The sequence below is a fragment of the Austrofundulus limnaeus genome, unplaced genomic scaffold, assembly GCF_001266775.1.
Source record: "Austrofundulus limnaeus strain Quisiro unplaced genomic scaffold, Austrofundulus_limnaeus-1.0 Scaffold197, whole genome shotgun sequence".
Classification (NCBI taxonomy): domain Eukaryota; kingdom Metazoa; phylum Chordata; class Actinopteri; order Cyprinodontiformes; family Rivulidae; genus Austrofundulus; species Austrofundulus limnaeus.
This window is the reverse complement of record NW_013952599.1, coordinates 805,939-817,286: the sequence shown is the minus strand read 5'-3', so window position 1 is coordinate 817,286 and position 11,348 is coordinate 805,939.

Here is an 11,348-nt window from a genome sequence, read left to right as displayed (position 1 = left end):
GAAACGCTGGACATCTACTGGGTGAATTCCGTTCAAAATTCTGGCAGTATGGGACTGTGGCAGTAGACCTTAAATACTGGTGGAAGCGGGTGAAAAGGATGAGCTGAGATTGCAATAAGGGAGTGGCAAGGCTAATAGGATAATTGACTRTGGACTGTTGACATGGAACATGGAATGTTACAGTTTCCATAAAAAAAATTAAGTAAATATTTGTTTTTGTTTCTATTTTTCATTTAACAAAATATAACAATAACAGCTTAAGTTAAATAAACTTGCGTCTAACAACCTTTAAAAGAACTTTGTCTTCATCTCCTCCTTATTTTTTTGTGGTTAATTTTAACTGATTAATCAATATACCTCTAGTTCAGACAATGCTAGAAATCTGTAAATGTTGTCATTGGTCACAAAAAKAACTTTTTGATTTTGCCCACCAGCTGTTGCCCTGGTTATTTCCTGTCACCCTATGTAAATAAAGCACTTTATTTCATCTTAGTTATTCCATCCATTGGCCCAGTGACTATATACTGTAAGGGTCTGTAGTGCAGATAGTCTTCATTCATGGTACTTACTTTATTTCTAAATTATGTCAAGATTAAACATAAACTATAAGTAACTATAAGAGGCATTTGCATTAGATTTAAGCTCAAATTTAAGTAATGATTTGCCACAGCCCTGCATTTTTTACCTGTTTCTCTGCTCCAACACACCAGATTTGAATTAATGGRTGATTATCAGGCTTCTGCAGAACTTGGAAGAAGTGATTCAGTGACTGAAACAGGTGTGTTGGAGCAGTGAAAAAAGTAAAACATGYAGGGCTGCAGCCCTTGAGGACCAGGATTTCCCACCCCTGCATTAGACAGTGGTCTAAGGCAGTGTTTCCCAAAGTTGGGGTCGGGACCCAAAGTGGGGTCCCGAAACATCAATGTGGGGTCCTGAAAAGATTTTCTGAATTAATTACATTTTGCCTTAGTTGTTACAAAAGAGTGACGTTATTATATTTAAAATGGATAAATGTAGTATAAAAATATTGTTACTATGCCCATGTTTTGTTGACCTGATACAAATGTTTATCATCCAAAAATAGTTGGGGGCACAGGTCTCTGCTACTGTTTTGTACTATTTTGTGGGTCAAAAGCTGAAAGGTTTGGGAACCATTGGTCTAAGGCGTTGAAATAATGCATGGTGTGTCAACATCAGCTACAGATCAGACATTTTACTTTTCTTACAGTCATTGGAAAAACTACTTGAATTGTTAAATAATAGCTGTTTGGCTTTTGTAATGTCTAATCTTTGTGAATGTGGCACACTGTTTGAATTGTTGAATGTTGATCCAAAAAGTGGATATAATGGACATGGATGTACAGTACAGTCCAGACTTTCAGCTGACATTTGAGGGTGTCCACATTAAAACTGAATAAAGATAGTTTAGGAGGTAGTTTTAGGAGTTCAGATCCCTAAAATGTGTCTACACTTCTTATAAAGGGACCAAAATAATTGGATAATTAACTCAAACAAAGGCTAATTCTTAAACAGGTGTTGGTAATTACGTTATGTCATTCTCAAGCAGATAAAAGGCCTGGAGTTGATTTGAGGTGGTAGTTTTTTTGTTTGCTTTTGTTGCTTCTTAGCATGACCTATGTGTTTTTATTGAAACAATTGGTACTTATTTTTCTTTAGACATTTCCTTTACATAAAGTGCCTTTAAATAAGTAAGACAGAGCTCTTATTTGTTAAAAAGCGATTAATAACTGCCTTTACATTTTGTGATCCAAAAGCTTTGTATAGCAATATCACAATCGTGGTTTTTCTTTTCCCAACCATAATTGTGAGATAAATGTTCTCTGATTAGGATCGATGCTGTTAAAAATACTTTGTGTCCTTAAACTACAAGAACAAATTTCTTTGAATATGATCTCAACTTGCACCTTTGTGACAGAACATCTATCACTTAGGCTTTACAAGCTTGCAGATTTAGTTTAGAAAGAAAACAAAGAAAACTATCCAGTTTATTATTGAAGGAACTCAACAGTTCTGTAGAAATGTTCCACTTACTTTCTTCCCTCACCCTATTGACACCTAGCACATTTTGTTTGAATCATTGAGAAGTGGCACTTCTCTTTGATAAAAATGTAGTAACTTTTTTTTGATTGAAAGTTAATGTTTAATGAAAAGTGCTCATGAGACTTGCAGAAAATCAGACATGAAGAACACAGTTTTTAAAATGAAGCAACTTGTGCAGATTCCTGAACACATATCATGTTACTGAATCAACACAATGTTTGGCACCAGGTCTGGTGAGACTGGTGAAAGAATTTCTTCTTTAAATAATAGGTTCATCAGTTCACATTTAAGAAACCACAAAAAGGTAAACATTTAATAAAAAACTTCATTAAAAAAGGATTAATAACTTTGCAAGAATAAAAGGCATAATACTGCATAGTTTAATTTACTACATGTGAGTTGAGCAGTAAAATTATTATTATTATATTATTTTGTGTAAAACTGCAGAGCACCAAACACAAAACTGAGTTGCTGATGCGATGCTCGACCCAAGTCCACAGGAATGTCAGGGTTACTGCTGAGGTTAAGTAATTGGCCACACAAAAGTCTAAACACTTTTTGTGCTGTGAGAATTTTTTTCTCATAAAAATAGTTTCAGTTTATTGCTATAAAAATAGGATTACATGGGAATAAACAGTTCAAAGAAYGAGTAAATTTAATATGTTAAGTTTTTTTTAAATTTGCTGAAAACATTTTAAACAGGAACAGCACTGGTGYAGAACAGAATCAGGATTTTTATGCTTAGTTACATTTTTTTTTACCTGAAAGTCTTTTTTAGATTTTGTTATTGATAGAAACTGTGCACTTTGCTAAACATTACTATAAATGGACCAAAAACAATTACCGTACTTATTCATGTATAATACAATCTTGAGTATAATACATTCATCATTGTTTGAGCTTAAAAAGCATCAAAATCTAATTATCAAAAACCACACACACACACACACACACACACACACACACACACACACACACACACACACACACACACACACACACACACACACACTCTTTATGGATGTTTTTTTAGGGTTGAATTTAAAAAAAAAAGTCACTGATGATGAAGAAATAAACTAAACTAAAAAAAGGGTTAAATTTCTAGTATTATACATGAATAAATACAGTATATATGTATTATACGTAGTACCTTGACATTTGTTGCACTAAAACAGAATCTTTCCAGCACAGATGAGTCTATGTAGAACAGGGAGGACTTGTCTACTGGTGCCAGTCAAATAACCTGTGTATCAGTTTGAGGAGGAGGAGGAGGAGGAGGAGACACTGTTGACTTTGACTGAATGGGTAGGGGAGTTGTCCTTTAATACAAGAGTTGGCAGTTCGATTCCACCGCAGTCGCATGTCCAAGTGTCCCTGAGCAAGACACAGGACACTGCCTCTGGTGTGTGTCCCATCAGTGTATGAATGTGATTTAAAGCCCTGACTAACCCCCTCCCCCCATGAACAGTTCTCCTTCCTCCCCTCCGGCAGAAGGCGTCACAGCCTGAAAGCTCACACAACCAGGTTCAGGAGCAGCTTCTACCCTGAGGCTGTGAGACTCATGAACTCTGGGTTTTACATTATCCTCTGGACTTTTATTAATGTTGTTTATGTGTTTTAATGGAATGATTTTAGAATGAAGGACGAACTTTATTTATTGAAAGCTTAGGTGATTTATTGTCAGGGATTTCTAATAGTGGTACCTGAGGAACAAATTTGGTTTCCTCATAAGATGTTTAATGACGATATACTTGACTTAACATTATAACATCAAACTAAACAAAAATATGAAAATTATAAGGGCTACTTGAACAATAATATATTAAATGGGATCTGTCTGTTGTTGAAATCATTGAAGTTGTTTTTAYCTTCAACAAACAGGGCTGAAGAGAAGTTTGGCCGAATTAAATACAGTAATTTATACAAAGAAATGTACTTTTAAAACCAGTTTTAAATGTTTCTATGTATTAGAGCTGTGATAACCCTGTTCCAAGCAGTAAATACTATTCAAAAATGCTCAAGGGTCACATTTACGCCTCGACACAGACACAGGGATGTTAAAATGTAACTCCAGTTGTACTGAACAGAACGTTTAGCCTCTCCCCAACTACAAAAACATCTGCATTTTCTTTTGCTTTTCATCTTAGTTTGTTAATTTGGGATTTGACATAAATTCGGTAAATGCATTTTTAAATGGAGCTTTATCGGAGAGTAAAGGTTGGACTAAGACTGTGGTGGACTAAGTTCTGTGTGTTTGTGGGGGTTTAACAGAGCTCTGAATCATGAGGAATCACTCTCATTCTTCAGCATCAGGCCCTGTGGTATGCCAGCACATTCCCCACTGCTGAGCTGGAGAATCCACTCGGAAAGCAAAAACAGAAACTTTTCCTTTCTACCTCCTCCCTCCTCTCACTCCACCCATTCACTAGTCTGCTTCTCTGGACTTTGTTCTCCTCGAGAAACACCCACAATTCCATTTCTCTGAACTAGTTTCCCCCTCAATACTTTCCAAACATGGAAGCTTTTTTTTCCGTAACTACATGCCACTTCAGCTTGTGTTTTCAAGTGTTGTTGAGGATAAAGTAAATTCCAGAAAGATTGTTCCACTTTTTATTTCAGTATCTGTCTCGTTCACTGTTGTTGCTGAGAGGTAACCTGCATTGGCCTTTTTTCCACCCTCAAACTAAACCCACTGCTTATTATTGGTAATTACTCTTACCTTTACTCTAATTTTTGTCTTATAGTTATTAAAGAGAATGTGCTGTGTCAGATGTGGTGTCGACTCAACACAAGCTATAGCAAATTGCTAGCAGGGGGAGCAGTCTCATGTTTTTACTAACAGGGAAAGCTCAGGCCACAGGGTTGACTTGTGCCTGACACACACTCATGGAGCATATTGACTGACTCAGTGTTAAACAGGTCCGTGAGACTTTAAACATTAGCTGTAGTTCATGACAACAGGTAAAATTTACAAACACAGCTTCACTGACTCTTTCACTCTCTAACACACACACAGAGCAGTGTGTCTGTTTGTGGTGTACAGGGTCTTATCTGTTGTGCTCGCTGTCTTGTGGTTCTGGATGCAGTCGACTCGTCTAAATTTAGAGCGAGAAGAATCATGTGTCGCCACAAATGTGTGCACGCACTTGTCTGTTTGGTTGTGCTGTTGCATGCACATAACGAGTGTGTAACAAATAAGCTAAAGCAAAGTAATTGAGCGTGACATGAAGTGCGTGTATTCATCTCAGCATCTGTGTTAAATCCATTGATCATCTGCAGCTTCTGTAAAGGTTTCTGATCTGTGTTTGCAGGACACTGTTATTGCTGAAAAATAGTTTGTTTGTGCTAATTAGTTAGATTTTTATCAACTTTTGTTTTAAAAACTAAGCTAAAACAATCAGCTAAATGTTACTGTTTCTATGGTAAGATGGATGTGTTTACGTGTCAGTTACTAGTTTAGGAGATGTGGAGGAAGATCTGAATTACAGCAGAGAGGGAGTGGAACTTGTAAGTAAAGTTTTCAGACTAAATCCACTTTTCTCTATAAGCTGCCGAGCTCTGTATTAAATAGGGATGCACAATAACTTATTTAAAGAACCGATATGATAACCAATAACTTTCTCCTTCTAGTGGCCAATAATCAATATAATAATTGATAACATGCCAGGAGAAAAGACTAGTCAAAAATGGGTAGGATCATAACATAAATAAACAAGACCAAAACCAAATGACATTGTCAATTATAATATTTAAAAAAAATAAACTCTTAGCAAACAGACATTTCTAAAATATATCAAACAAAACAATTTCTCARATGGCCATCTTTTTAAATAAGGCACAGTAATTATAAAAACATATTTAACACTGATCGCAGATTTAAACAAATATGTACAAAGAGAAAAATTCATTCCACAAGCTCAAACAGATAATTCACTAACACAAGATAAAAGCTTCAGTCTTTAGTGAGGGTGAACGGCTGCTTTTCAAGCTCCGTCATTTCCATCGTTAAAGTGCTTGAGATCTGCGTCCTCTCTGGTGATGTTTTTGGATTTGTCAAAAGCCCCAGCAATGATTTAAGTCCTGATTCTTGAACGCTAGCTTTTTGTTGTTAGCATTTTAGCAGATGGACTTTGTGCTGCCTTCAGGAGGTAACTGACGTTCTCAAATTGAGAGTAGTTGTTCCGATGTTTATAATTATAAAGTTTGTGTGTGACACACAGGGTTAATTTGTAAAATAATATTAATAATTATTAAAATGACAGGTTGTTTTCAGCACAGTATTTTAATTATTTTTCTAGTGAGAAAGTTGTTTTTTTTCCCCCACGCCATTTGAACGTTGCATGGGTCTGCCAGGACGGGGAGCGGCTTGACCAAAAAGGATAAAAATAAATAAGCACACTTATTGCCGTGCTGGCAAACGAGTACGTACACTGTATTATCGGTGCTGTTATGATATCGGGCTGATAACTATCGTGCACCCCTAGTATTTAAAGATCTGTCCCTTTTCAAGTTAATGTTGCATGTCAGTCCAGTCACAGGTTGTACTGTAAATAAAAGTTAAAGAAAGCTCAATGGTCTGTACTTATATAGCTCCTTTCTATCCGACCAGGATACTCAAAGAGCTTTACAACACAATCAGTGTCCTCTTTACTCATTCACACAGCACGTTCACTACAAACCTAACATGTACAAATCATACACTGATGGGACACATCAGAGCCAGTGGGGCTTCAGCGTCTTGCCCAAGGACACTTTGACATGTGACAAAACAGTGGGGAATTGAACTGCCAACTCTTGCATTAGAGGAATGACTTCTTTAACCACTCTGCCACAAATAAAGAAACTTTTAAAAGTTAATTTTAACTAAAGGTAAATCAGGTACTGCTTAAAAGCTGTGAGGTTTATTTTTTAAATCTTTTTGAAGTCCAAATGCTGGAGTTGAGGAGTGAATCCTGACACATAAAGGATCTTGTACATTATGGCTCTGAAGTATTGATTTGTCAGTGGACGACTGACTTTTTATATATATTTAGTTGATTCATTGTGTTGGTGCACCATCAGATGAAGCTGTTGATTAGGATGTTTACTTTGTTATTAAAAAAAAGTCAATCAATTGACTTGAAAAATATTGATATGAATCATTTACCATGGATTACTCATTGAGTTTAGAAACAAACTGTATTTACTGTTCAGCCTTAAAGAACTGTGAATTAGCTTGAATGTTAGTTAATTTCAAAGGCTTGAACTCAGAGTTAACAGTTTGAAAGTTGTTCTCCCTAAATATACTTATAGGTTTAGATATTGTTCTGTCATAAACTCTACTCTGTGTTTCATGTTGTGATTTATGATTGCCTGCAGCAGACCATAACAATGTATCTGCCTGATACTCTCCACTTCACATCTCACTGACACAGGCTGAGGTCTTCTCATACAAATGAATTAACTCCTCCTGCCAGCTTTACTTGCACTGACTTGTTAAAGTGTCACCTGAGTTTCGGCTGCCAAACTGTGCCTCAGTTATAAGTAAAAAATAAATAAGTGTACGCTGGGGAAGTGGAATCTGCCAAAAAAGTATTTTATTACTAATTATTTTTGGTCAATTTCATGTTCATGATGATAGATAGGAACCAAACTGGAATAAAAAAACAAAACAAAACATAAATGGTTTATTGCACAGCACTTGCTCCTGGACCATCCCCATGGAGGTGCTTTGAGCACATCCCACTGGGAGAAGACCCTGGACCCACTAGAAGGATTATATATCCTCTCTGGGCTGGGAACGCCTCATAATCTTGGGAAGTGCTGAAGAATAATGCTATGACTAAACTAGATTTGAAATGAAAATTTAAATAATTAATGATCTAACTTTTGTTGTTGAATGCCAGTGTTCTACAGGGGTTAGACAATGAAACTGAAACACCTGGTTTTAGACCATAACATCTCTTTCAGGCAGCTTCCTCTTGCGTCCACAGTTAATCCTGTTGGATGTTATTCATCCTTCTTGGTGGTATGCTGACATTAACCTGGATACTGTGTCTCTTGATACATCACAGACTTGCTGTCTTGGTCACAGATGCTCCAGCAAGACGTGCACCAACAATTTGTCCTCTCTTGAACTCTTGTATGTCACACATAATGTTGTGTGCATTGTAATATTTTGAGCAAAACTGTGCTCTTACCCTGCTAATTGAATCTTCATGCTCTGCTCTTACTGGTGCAATGTGTATTTAATGAAGATTGACCACCAGGATGGTCCAATTTAGCCATGAAACCTCCCACACTAAAATGACAGGTGTTTCAGTTTCATTGTCTAACCCCTGTATTTCTCAAGTTAAGCAACAATAAAAACAATAAAACTATAATACCAACAAAGGTTTTAATGACAAGTCTCCATATGAATGTGAAAAATAAAGATTACACAGTCTTATGGCCTTCTGTTTGTGTTTTACTTTCAGTGGTCAGTTTGTCAGATAAAATCTGGGCAGTCTGGCTGCACAATATATCAAACATTTATCAATGTTGCAAAGGACTGGACTGAAATAAATCATATACCATTATATTGTATTATTCATTACAAGTAATGTTCATGTTTTGTATGTTGATAATGTGATTGGTCAATTGAACAGACTTCCTGGTCTTGAAGCACACACCTGCTTTAGATGAATGTGATGACAGAAGAAAAGTGAGCAATTTGAAATGTGTGATGTTATCACAAAAAAAAAAAAAAAACTATCACACATGCAAGGTTTTCTAAAACCGTGCGGCTCAAATGGACAGTTTGACACACGGACTGATGGATAATACTCACATACGTGTTGAAAACATCTGTCTTGGTCTCACAGATGGTGTCAGAGTCAAGTCTCGAGCCAGGCTATTGTGTAGTCCGTTCAAATCAAGAAAATACTGAACTTGGGTTTGTATTTATCTAACTTCAATTTCATGGTTTCTTCCTAGTAATTCTGTGGTTCATCGACTTGCAAAATACTTCTTTCTATGACTATTGGACACAATTGACAATTCTTCTTTTCATTTAATACAAAACTATTTCATAGAATCCACAAAATTATTTTTATTAAACATTCTAATTTTACGTTTTTGTTTGTCTTGATTTCTTTTGTCAGAGAAGTAATCTCAGTTTAACCTCCCATAATCCTTTCCTTTCTTTTAATTCTGTCATCTTTAAAATTGGTTTGTCTTGTCATAGGACAAAAAAGGTGAAGTTTATTTTCAATATCATAGAAATTTTTAGTGACCTATCCTGAGCTGGTAGGTCTATCATATTATCTGACTTGCTGCTTAGAATCGGCTCCATATGTGAAATACTGAGCCGTGTGTTTCTCTTTTAGCTGTTCTTTAACTTCTGCTGGGTGTGAACTGTCTCTACTTTGAGTGGTGAGAGGTGGTGCTTGTTCACTGTGATGTGCACTGCTCTACGCTGAATTCTTGACCTGTTAACCTCTGAATATTCAGTCATATTAGACTGAATTGTCCTCTAGGTATAATTTTGAGACCTTTTCTCCCATTCTCTTTTTATATAGTTTAAAATTAGTTAAAGACACTTCTGGGGCTGTAATGTTCATTTCTTTTAGCCATCACTGTCACAAAGCAAGCTGGCATCTAAAGGCTGTTTTATACTCTGAATCTGCAAAATTGTCTCTCTTTGACATAGTTGTATCAGAAATTGCGTAAATTTGTTCGCCCTGTGGCTTTTTCCGCCCCATTTTGCCACAAGGCCTGGGCTGAACTTCTTCTCACAGGAGTGTATAAAAGTTTTGTGTGATTTGTCAGAAGTTTGTGGGTGTGTCTGTTTGTGGAAAAGCGCTCAGACAGCAATGGAGTCATTTTTCTTCAACAACTCCACTCTCAGAATCCAGCATGCAAGCAACCTGGATAGTTTTGGGGGAGCAGTTGGACCGAGACAGTCAGAAAGTTTGTTCATCTATATGACTCTTGTAGACAGACTTATTGACTATAAACACAGTCAAATGGTATGTGTCATAAACTATGAAAGGTGTGTGAAAACAAACATCTTGTAACCCCCTCGGGCTGTTTGACTTCACATGGAGTGTAGAGAGCCCCTGACATTGACAGTTGGTTAAACTGGTAATTATCTGAAAACCAAAGTAAATCATGTGTTTGACTGAGTACATCATCTCTATATGTATTGATTTTAAAGGTATTAAGTACAATATTTATCTCTCACTTTTTTAAAGAGTGGTTTTATTTGTATTTGTATAAGTGTTTGTATAAAATTCTCTTGTGGCTTCAGGTTAGTGTTGATTTTATTTTTAGTTTCAGTTGACACAAAACATTAGCCTTTTGTTGCAAACATTGCATGTTTCCACTGATTTCTTTAAGACGTATCTTGCACATTATGTTTAAACAGCAGTTTTGAAAACGTACGAGGAGTAACGTGTCTGAAATGTGAACTGCACTGTGTCAGATTCATGTGTTGCTTGTCCCATCAGCTCATTCTGGCTGAATTTGACTAAACTGATTTTTCTCCAAACACCATGACAATTTCAGATTTTATTTTTGTCTATGTATTTGAATTGAAATGAGTTTAACATTGAAACAGTTCCTATTTCTATGTAGACCCAGGTTTACTTCTTTCAGGAATGATTATATTAACCTTAGATGAGAGTATGACTGCCTAGTTCCCATCACACATCTCAATCTTTAAATTACTTGATTTATTGTCATTCTATGAAATCTGTTTTGACATTCTAAGACTTCCTGGTTCATTCAGTATTGTATCTTAGGTGTAGACTTTGGAGCAGCACGTTCAGTTTTTAGGTGTCTCTTTTAATGTTGTTCAAACTGTGTGTAAGAAAAGGCCACAGTTTTCAAAGATGGGCTACACACAGCTCACTAGTGCTTTGATCGCAAACATCTAGAATCCAGCAAGACCCCAACTGAAATTTTGCATATTTTCTTGCAATTTTGAGTCACCAAGTAGTCTGCAACAGTTGACGGCCCAGTGAAATACTTGCTTAAGAGTAATATCAAAGACAGAATTTCCTCTGTAGTCAGTATTTGCACCACACTTCTCGTAAGCAGGATATGAAGCCTGCCTGTTTCCTGTTATATCCTTTAATTATTTGTGTGGCTGTCTAAAGCATTTGGCTTGAGCTGTTAACTGTAGCTGTAGACTGAGGCTGCAACTAATGATTATTATAATAAATATTTTTTTTTAGTATTTATTCATTTCATTAAAAAAAAAACAAACAAAACACATTACATACAACAAAACTTCCTCTGTAGTCAGTATTTGCACCACACTTCTC